The sequence below is a fragment of the Orycteropus afer genome, unplaced genomic scaffold (assembly GCF_000298275.1).
Source record: "Orycteropus afer afer isolate SDZICR_OR568_19922 unplaced genomic scaffold, OryAfe1.0 scaffold00151, whole genome shotgun sequence".
NCBI lineage: Eukaryota > Metazoa > Chordata > Mammalia > Tubulidentata > Orycteropodidae > Orycteropus > Orycteropus afer.
Window position 1 is genome coordinate 8172489 of NW_006921738.1, and position 10712 is coordinate 8183200.

Genomic DNA, 10712 nt, shown 5'->3' on the forward strand with positions numbered 1-10712 from the left:
TCAACCAGATGCCAGTCTCCAAACAACAAATCTCTCCCATCTCTAAAGTTACTCTGACTCAGCAAAGATTACTGTCGGTAAGCAGTGCTCAGCACTGAGGGCCAGTGAAGCCAATACGAACAAGAAGACAAACAAAAGAAGGGTTCCATATTTTGTATTTAAAAAAATATTAAAAATATTTTTATATGACCTTCTTACCCTTGAAATAAAAATAACAGCTATGTACACTATGTTTTGAAAAGGTGTTCTCTGTGAAGTGTTTTATAGAAATCAGTCTTACACTTTTTATTTATACTTTCTGCACTTCTAGTGCCCTCTCGGTTAAGACTGTTCACATCCTGTTCCAAAGTATCTTGGCAGCCTTGTAAAAAAATACTTCCTCAATGTAGAGGTGCAGAGATAGAGGGTCAATGTAAAATTCAGAAAGATCTATTTCCTCTCTCTGAATGCCTGACACAAACATTGTGTGGGATTCTGACCAAATAACAAATGCAGAGATAGCAAATTGCATGTGAGTATATGAATGAGAATAATCATAAAACCAAGTCATTATCAGTTAAGACTTCTCTTTAAAAAAAAAAAAAGCACTTTATTGAAATACAACTTATGTACAGTGAAATACACAAAACTAAAGTGACATGGGTCAATGCATTTTTTTTTTTTTGGAAGTGTTTCCTCCTATCCCCTCCCCTTCCACCCCTGGCAACGAACAAAGAAAGCTTGCCTCCATATATAAACCTTTCCTTGACCCTCCACAACAATGAATTAATACTATATTTGTCTTTTGGAATATCCTCCAAGTTCATCCATATTATGCAGTATTTTGCAGACTCTGCATTATTTTTTAGTGCTGCATTGCATTCCATTGTGTGTATGTACTACAGTTTGCCCATCCACTCTTCCACTGATGGGCACATAGGTTCTTTCCATCTTTTTGCTATTGTAAATAGTGCTGCGATGAACATGGGTGTGCATGTATCTGTTCCTGTCCTGGCTCTCACCTCTCTAGGATATATACCTAGTAATGGGATTGCTGGGTCAAATGGTATCTCCAATTCCAGCTTTCTAAGGAATCGCCATCCTGCTTTCCACAGTGATTGTGTCACTTCACAGTCCCACCAGCAGTGTATGAGTCCCAATCTCTCCACATCCCCAGCAGCATTTGTCATTTTCTGTCCCGTTGAACCTTCCCATCAGTGCTGGGGTGAGATGGTATATCATTGTTTTGATCTGCATCTCTCTGATGGCCAATGATCATGAGCATCTCTTCATGTATTTGCTGACCACCTAAATACCCACTGTGGTGAAGTGTCTATTCATATCTTCTGCCCATTTTTCAATTGGATTATTAATTCCTCTGCTGTTGAGGTGTTGGAGTTTTCTATAAACCTTAGAGATAATAAGTCCCTTGCCAGATATGTAATTATTGACAAGTATGAATTTGTTGCTGCCATTTTTGTTATGTGTTTTTTTGTCATGTTGCTGATATCTTTGTTCCAAATAATTTTCTGTGCTGAGCTCATTTTGTTTATGAATCATATTATCACTTCCTTCATGGTTACTGTTTTAGTATTTGCTAAATATCTGTGTGTTTTATTTTGATGTGAAGATTTATATTTTTTCTTTGTGGTTACCCTGTGATTTATAGTTTTCTTCCCAAGTTTAGAACAGTCCATTCTATCTTACAGTTGTCTTGATTTCCCTACAATTTAGAAGTTCCATAACTACACAATTTTTTCCCTCTTTTTGGTTTGTAGTTATCCTCATTTGTCAATTGGTGTCTCTGGTTCTCTGTTTACAATCTTGTGGGCTTATTTACTTTAGATACTGCTTTAGCTGGGTTAGGAGCTCTGGTAGTGTAGTGCCTAAGGCATTTGACTGCTGACCAGAAGGCTGGAGGTTCAAACCCAAGCCACTCCTTGGACGAAAGGCTGGGCAATCTACTTCCATAGTGATACAGCCTCGGAAACCCAAGGAGGGGTTGCTATGAGTTGGGTCTGACTTGACTCAACAACAACATAGCTGGGTTGGTTTCTGGGTTATACTACCATGTGTGTTAATGGTCAGTTGTTCTTTGCTGTTGATACTTCTCTGTCCCAAGGACTCCCTTTAGCATCCTTTGTAAGTCTGGTATGGTTTTAACAAATTCTTAATTTCTGTTTATCTGGAAATGTCCTAATTTCACAATCATATTTGAGGGACAATTTTGCTGGGTAAGTAATTCTTGGTTGGAAATTTTTCTCTTTCAGGGTTTTATATATACCATCCTGTTGTCTTCTGACCTGCATGGTTTCTGCCAAGAAATCCGAGTTTAGTCTAATTGGTTGTCCCTTGTAGGTAACTTTTCATTTTTCCCATGCTGCTCTCATGATTCTTTCTTTGTCTTTGGTTTTGGTGAGTTTGATGATGATATGTCTGAGTGATTTTCTTTTGAGGTCTATCCTGTTTGGGGTTTGCTGGACTTCTTGCATGGATATATTCACATCTTTCATCATACCAGAAAAATTCTCTTCCAACAAATCTTTGATAATTTTTTCTGTGGTTTTATTTGTCTCTTCCTGTTCTGGAATTTCAATTACACATAGGTTATTCCTTTTGATGGTATTCCACATCAACCTTAGGCTTTCTTCATTTGTTTTGATCTTTTTTCTGATTGATCCCTTTCCAAAGAAGTATTGAGATATTTGCCTTCAATCTCACTAATTCTGTCTTCCATTGATTCAATTCTACTCCTTTGCCTGTTCAATGTGTTATCTATTTCTGAAAATTTAGTATTAATCTTCTGGGTATCTATGTGTAGATTTTGTATCATTTCTAATTTTTCATTTATTTTGTCATTTTGTACTTGTATTGTCTTTCGAAATTGTTCCAGGTTTTCTCTGTGTTTTCCTCAATTTTGTCAGTGTTTTCCTTGATCTACCTCTCAATTCGTTGAAAGTACCTAAATATAATTCTTCTGAATTCCTTATCAGGGAATTCTAATGCTGCGTCTTGCTCAGTGATGTGTTTTGGATCTGCATCCTGGTCCCTTGGTTCTCCTGCTTTATCTTGCTTCTTTGTGTTCACTATGATGCACTGTTGTCTCTGAGGCATTGTGACGTTTTTGTGTTTATATTTAATTGGTGATTGTATTTATTTATTATTTATTGGTAACTTGCCCATGACTTTCGTTTTCTTTGTATGTTATCTACGTAAGCAGGGTCCTGTGCTGTGCTCCTCTATTCGCTAGTTGGCAGCATTTATACACTCACCACCTGTCTCCTTTCCCATTGTCAGCCTCAGAGCCTATTCTTAGGTCCCTGGAATCTGAATGAGAATATTGTCACTTTAAAATCCAAAATGGCCACCACTTGTAAACATTCAAAATGGCTGTACCCTTGTAAACAATCAAAATGGCTGCACCCTCCGGACAGTGGAAAGTCCACAGCTCAGGTTGTCTCCCTCCTTGGTGTTTCCCTTCCTAATCATCGGCCACCAGCACAGTTGTCCCTGCAGTCCTTGGCAATCAGGTCCCAGCACCACTTGGAAATATTCAGGCTGTCAGTCCTGTCAGAGTAGCTGATAGTCCACTGCTCCAACCATCTCCATACTCACTGTTTTCATTCAGGTTTTTTCACTAGTTGGTGCCTAATCCACTTCTGTATACTTCTTTTCAAAGCTCAGGGCTCCAGGATTATTTTCTGTATCTCTGTCAATCAGTTTCTCTTTTCTTTGTTGAAGAGGGTCTGTGTAGCTTGTCTGCCTATTCCTCCATCTTATCGGAAGTCCTTCTTTTTTAAAGTTACACAAATGTAAGTATGTATCAGATCATAATTAATTAAGATTTATCTTTTAAAGCTATACAAATATAATACAAACATGTATCAAAATTGTTCATTAAAATTCTTTAGTATTAATCTGGAAAAACACAGAGATCTTAGTATCTACCTTATAGGCAACCAAAGAAAAAGATTTACTGTAAATTTCTGAGTTACTTCATTTTATTAAAATAGAATTTTGTTTTTACTATAACCCATTTTAGTTAATAAACTTAACTCCCATTGAAAACTTGACTTTTTTAGAAACATTACCTCTTGGGTCTCTGCAAATAACATTTTTTGGTGATAAAAATATATGTAAAAAAACAGTTGGCATTTCAACATTTTGTGAATATATGATTCAGTGACACCAATTACATTCATCTATACAATCATATCCATTTCCATTTTTTTTCTATCACCCTTAACAGAAACTCAGTGTCCCGGAAGCCGGGACTCCTATTTTCCACCTCCCTCTTGCCTCTGGTAAGCACTAATAAACTCTGGTCTATATGTCTCCACCTATTCTAGATAATTCATATTAGTGTGATCATACAGTATTTGTCCTTTCGTGACTGACTTTTTTTCAGCATAATGTTTTCAAGTTTTGTCCATGTTGCAGCAGGTAACATGATTTCATATCTCTTTACACCTGAGTAATATTCCTCCTGCGGTTATATCACATTTTGTTTATCTATTCATCTGTTGATGAACAGTTGTTTCTACTTTATGGCTATTGTGAACAACACTGCAATGAGCACTGGTGTACGAGTGTCTGTTTCCATTCCTGCTTTCAATTCTTTTGGCTACAGCTAGGAGTGGAACTGCTGGGTCATACAGTAATTCTATATTTAACTTTCTGAGGAACCACGAAACTGTTTCCCACAGTGGAAGAAATTTTTTTTCCCCTCCAGTGTTTATTTATTTATTTTTTCCCCCTTCACTCAAGTTAATATGTGTCTACTCTCTAGTTAGTGGTTTATCTTTCCTTCTCCACCCATCCCTGGGAACCATCAAAAAGTAGTTCTTTTTTTGTGAAACCTTTTACTTTTTTTTTTTTTTTAATTGTGATTGGGTGATAGTATATGGGGCAAATTCATTTTCTATACAACAGATCATACACATTTTCTTTCATGATATTTATTGCAATCTCCACAATTTAACAGCTTTCTTCCTACTTCCTCCCTGTGGTTACCTTTTCCCTATGTCCTTCTTTCCTGCCCTCTGAATTATCTCCTTGTGGAAATACAGCCTTTCTTATCTCTCATGATTGATTTTCTAAGGAGTATACCTACCTGATGTAAATGTTCACCTTATATGCATGTCTATTGTTCGGCCAAAAGCCATGAGAGTGAGTTCAATTCCAGGCCTAAAGGGTGACTACGGGGTCACAGTCTTGGGGGTTTCACCAGTCTCCATCAGACCAATAAGCCTGGTCTTTTTAAGATTTTTGAACTTTGTTCCACATTTTTTTCCCCATTCTATCCAGGATCTCCTATTTTGATCCCGTTCTGAATGGCTGACAGCAGTAGCCATGCACCATCTAGTTCTTCTGGTCTCAGGGTCATGTAGGCTGAGGTTCACATGTTTCCATGTGTCTTTGGTTTTCTTTACTCTGACGAGGAAAGACCAATTGTTGCATCTTAGATGGCTGCCTGCAAGCTTTAAGACCCCAGTTGCTACTCACCAAAGTAGGATGCAGAATAATGTTTTTGTGCAGTATGTTATGCCAATTGAGCTTGATGTCTCCAATGACCATAGTTCCAACTCTGTCAACCTGGTGACTCATTCTCTCAGGGTGTTTGGATGTGGCTAAGAAGTGACCATAATTTTGCCCCATTAGCTCTATTATATATATGGACATTCTTACAGCACGTACAAATACGTACGTAAATATCATCTGCCAACCTTATATATGATCATGGGTATATTCCCTTTTGCCTAGACATACCTAATCATTTAGCCTGTCTACTTATGTATCTACCCATAGATTAATGTTTGTTATTACATAATGCAGTACTGTGTATGTAAAAGTGTTTCTTTGTTGCCTGCACCTCTCTGTATCTTCCTTTTCCTTGGTGTTACTGTGTGCATCACTCGCTTTAAGAATATTGCTTTTCCCTTCATTCAATACTTGTCTCTTACCTATCTAGCAATTTCCCTCCTTTCTCCTTCTATCCCTAGTAACCAAGAAAGTAAGTTTCCTTCCATATATAAACCTTTCTTTGACATTTTACAACAGTGGTCTAATACAGTATTTGTCCTTCTGTGATTGACTTATTTCACTCAGCATAATTTCCTCCAAGTTCATCCACATTATGAGGTGATTCACAGATTCTACATTATTCTTTTGTTGCATAGTATTCCATTCTGTGTATGTACACAGTTTGGTTATTTGTTCCTCCATTTATGGGCACATAGGTTGTTTCCATCTCTTTGCTGTTGTGAATAGTGCTGCGATGAACATGGGTGTGCATGTATCTATTTATGTCCTGGCTCTCACTTCTTTAGGATATATACCTAGTAATGGGATTGCTGGATCAAATGGTGTTTCTGTTTCCAACATTTAAAGGAATCACTGTACTGTTTTCCACAACGGTTATATAATTTTAAAGTCCCACCAGCAGTATGTGAGAGCCTGAATCTCTCCACATCCTTGCCAGCATTTGTTATTTTTGTCTTGTTGAACTTTGCTATTATTGCTGGGATGAGATGATATCTCACTGTTTTGATTTGAATCTCTCTAATGGCTAATAATTGTGAATATTTCTTCATGTGTTTGTTGCCTGCCTAAATATCTTCTTTGGTGAAGTGTCTGTTCATGTCTTCTGTCCATTTTTTAATTGTATTGTTTGTCTTTTTGATGGTGAGGTGTTGGAGTTTTCTAAACATTTTACAGATAAGTCCCTTGTCAGATATGTCATTGCTGAATATTTTCCCCAATATTTAGGTTCCCTTTTTACTCTTTTGGAGAAGTCTTTTGATATATATAAACATTTTAATTTTTAGAAGGTCCCAGTCATCTAGGTTATCTTGTGCAGTTTGTCCATTTTCACTTGTGTTTGGTATTCTATTAATACCATGTATCAGGGTCTGTAAGTTTGCCCCTATTTTTCCTTTGATGAACATTATAGTTTTCCACTGCCATTGAGTTGATTCTTATGATTCCGATTCATAATGACCCTCATTGAGTGTCCAAGGCAGTAAATCTTTATGGAAATAGATTGCTTCATCTTACTTGTGCAGAGCAGCTGATGGGTTTGAACTGCCATCCTACTGGTTAGCAGTCAAATGCCTTAGGCACTGGGCCACCAGAACTCCTTTTACAGTTTCAGGTTTTACATTTAAGTCTTTGATCCATTTGGAGTTAGTTTTTGTGTATGGTGTGAGGTATGAATTTTGTTTCATTTTTTCTGCAAACACATATCCAGTTTTGCCAGCACCATTTGTTAAAAAGACTATCTCTTCCCCATTTAATAGACTTCAGTCCTTAATCAAAGATCAGCTGACCATAAGTGGATGGATCTATTTCTGGGTTCTTAATTCTGTTCCACTGGTCTATGTGTCTGTCATTGTACCAACATCAGGCTGTTTTGACTACATGAAACTCTTTTTTTGACTTTTTACAAAAGTAGTCTCATACAATATTTGTCTTCTGTGACTAACTTCACTCAACATAATGGGCTTTAAGTTCATCCACGTTATGAGATGTTTCGCATTAATGGGATTAATCAGTGTTCTTTTAACACTGTGTAGTATTCCACTGTGTGTAGGTATCATAGTTTGTTGATCCATTCCTGTCAATGGGCATTTAGGTTGTTTCCATCTTTCTGCTATTGTGAATAGTGCTGTAATGAACATGCATATATCTGTTTGTGTCATGGCTCTTATTTCGCTAGGATATATACCTAGTAGTATATACCTAGTGGGAGCTCTGGTAGCACAGTGGCTAAGGCACTTGACTGCTAACCAGAAGGCTGGCGGTTCAAACCCACCACCAGCCACTCCTCGGAAGGAAGATGGGGCAATCTACTTCCGTAGTGATACTGCCTCGGAAACCCAAGGAGGGGTCGCTATGAGTCAGGTCCGACTCGATGGCACATAACAACAACAACAACAACAATATATACCTAGTAGTTGGACTGATGCATCATGTGCTATTAATATTTCCAGCTTTTTAAGGAGGTGGCATGCTGTTTTCCACAGTGGTTGTACCATTTTACAGTCCCTCCAGCACTGTATGATGGTTCCAGTCTCTCCACATCCTCGCCAACATTTATTATTTTCTGTCTTGTTGAACTTTGCTACTAGTTCTGGGGCAAGATGGTATCTCATTGTTGTTTTGATTTGCATCTCTCTAATGGCTAATGATCACAAGCATTTCTTCATGTGTTTGTTAGCTGCCTGGATGTCTTTTTGGTGCAGTGTCTGTTCAAGTCCAGAGCCAATGTTTTAATTGGATTATTTGCCATTTAGTTGTTAAGTTATTGAAATTTTTTAAATGTTTTAGAGATCAGTTCCTTATCTGATAGGTGCTTGTCAAAATTTTTTTACCACTGTATAGGTTCTCTTTTTACTCGTTTGGTGAAATCCTTTCATGAATACAAGTGTCTAATTTTTACGAAGTCCCAGTCATTTATTTTGTCTTCTGCTGTTTGTGCGTTTTTAGTTTATCCGACAGCATTTATACCCTGAATTAGGGCCCCTAAGTTTGTCCTCATATTTTATTTGATGGTCTTTATGGTTTCAGGTTCTACATTCAGGTCTTTGATCCGACTTCAGTTCATTTTGGTAAATGGTGTGAGATATGAGTCTGGTTTCATTTTTCTGCAAATAGATACCCAGTTTTGCCAGCACCATTCACTAAAAAGACTACCTCTTCCCCATTTAATGAATTTGGCCCTTTATCAAAGATCAGTTGTTTATAGGAGGATATACTTTTGGGTTCTCAATTCTGTTCCATTGGTCTATGTGTCTGTCATTGTATTAGTACCAGGCTGTTTGAATTACCATGGCTGTAGAGTAGGTTTTGAGATTGGGGATTATGAGGCCTCCTACTTTGTTGTTCTTCTTTTGTTGTTGTTGTTATGTGCCGTCAAGTTGGACCTGACTCACAGCAACCCCTCCTTGGGTTTCCAAGGCACTATCACTATGGAAGTAGATTGCCCCATCTTCCTTCCAAGGAGTGGCTGGTGGGTTTGAACCACCAGCCTTCTGGTTACCAGTCAAGTGCCTTGGGCGCTACGCTACCAGAGCTCCCTCTTCTTCTTTAGTAGTGCTTTACTCATCAGAGTCTCTTTCCTTTCCATATAAAGGTTGTGATTAGTTTATCTGTCTCATTAAAGAAAGATGATAGAATCTGTATCAGGATTGTATTATATCTATAGATCACTTTGGATAGTATTGACACTTTCACATTGTTAAGTATTCCTATCTATGAGCATGGTATAGTTTTCCATTTATGTAGGTTTCTTTTGATATCTTATAATAGTTTCGATGTATAGGTCTTCTGTGTCTCAGGTTACATTTATTCCCAAGTACTTCATCTTTTGGGTGGTTATTGTAAATGGTATTCTTTCCTGATTTCCTTTTCAGAGTTCTCTTCATTAGTACAAAGGAGTCAACTGATTTTTGTATGTTGATCTTTGTTGAAACTATTGATTAGCTCCAGTAACTTTTTTTTTACCACATCTTTGGGATTTTGTATGTGTAAGATCATATCATCTGCAAATAGAGATAGTTTTACTTCTTTGCCAATTCAGATGCCTTTTATTTCCGTTTCTTACCTTATTGCTCTGGCAAGGATTTCCACAGTGAAAGATACTTTTAAGTACAAGTGCAAGTACTGCCAGAGTCCTTTTACACAGTGACTTGGCACTTTTAGTCAAATTGCCACCCCTGGGGAGCAGGAGGCGGACTGCAGTCTCAGGTGATCAAGTTACTTTCACTCTCTAAATATTGATCTGGGGGAATGCTTCAGGTACCCCTAAGAATTTTGCTTTCTCTGTAAGGTGGCTGGGAAGCATTTGTCAAACACTGAACACAGGTATTTGTCTTCTTGTAATCTGCAATCAGGCAGCAGTGGCCATTTTGTTTCAGATGAGTGACAGGATCTAGGAGCTGCTTTGGCAGTCCTCTGACTGGGGGAAGTCAGACATGTGGTCTGAGTCCTTGACATAGACATAGGCAATACTGTAATTATTAAAGCATGGATTTCAGTGTCAGATACACCCATCTAGGTTCAAAATATAGCTCCACTACTTACTAGTTGTGTAATCTTGGACATTTTATTTACTGTTGCTAAGTCTCCATTTTTCTCATCTAGAAAGTCAAGATAATACCTATACCAGAAGTTATCATGGAAGTTAAAAGAGAAAATAAGTATAAAATATTTAGCCCTGTGACTGATACTGAATCATAAATGGTTCCAAGTACTACTCTAGCTGCTACTAAGATCCTAGTTGATTTTCAGTGGTATAGACAGACATCGAGGCAGGCAGACTGGATTCAAACACTGGCTCTGCTAATTACTAGATGGGCAGCTTTTCTCACCATTGGTGGTGCAGTAGTTGCCACTGATTCAGCTCCAACTCATGGCAACCCCGTGTACAACAGAAAAAAATGTTGTCCAGTTCGTCACCATAAAATGGGTATAATGGTAGTAACTTACCTCAAAGGGTGGTTGTGAAGATTCAATGAAGTAATATACATAAGTGCTTAGAATACTTTCTGGTACAAAGTAGGCTGCACATCAGTGCCTGCTATTATTTTATTACATCAAAGGCCAGGTCTGAGAAGAATGCCACATGGATTCTTTATCCAGACCCTTCAGCAGAGCAAGCTATGGCTGTTGCTCCCTCTCTATCACCAGTCAAACCAGCCAAACATCCACTTTTGATGCTTTGCCAATAACTC

General features: G+C 37.9%; 1 protein-coding gene across 1 annotated transcript in view; it reads right to left on the reverse strand.

Annotated features, from left to right (window-relative positions):
• FGD6 (FYVE, RhoGEF and PH domain containing 6) overlaps positions 1 to 10712 on the reverse strand; it is a 173609-nt gene that overhangs the window by 29546 nt on the left and 133351 nt on the right. The window lies entirely within an intron of this gene.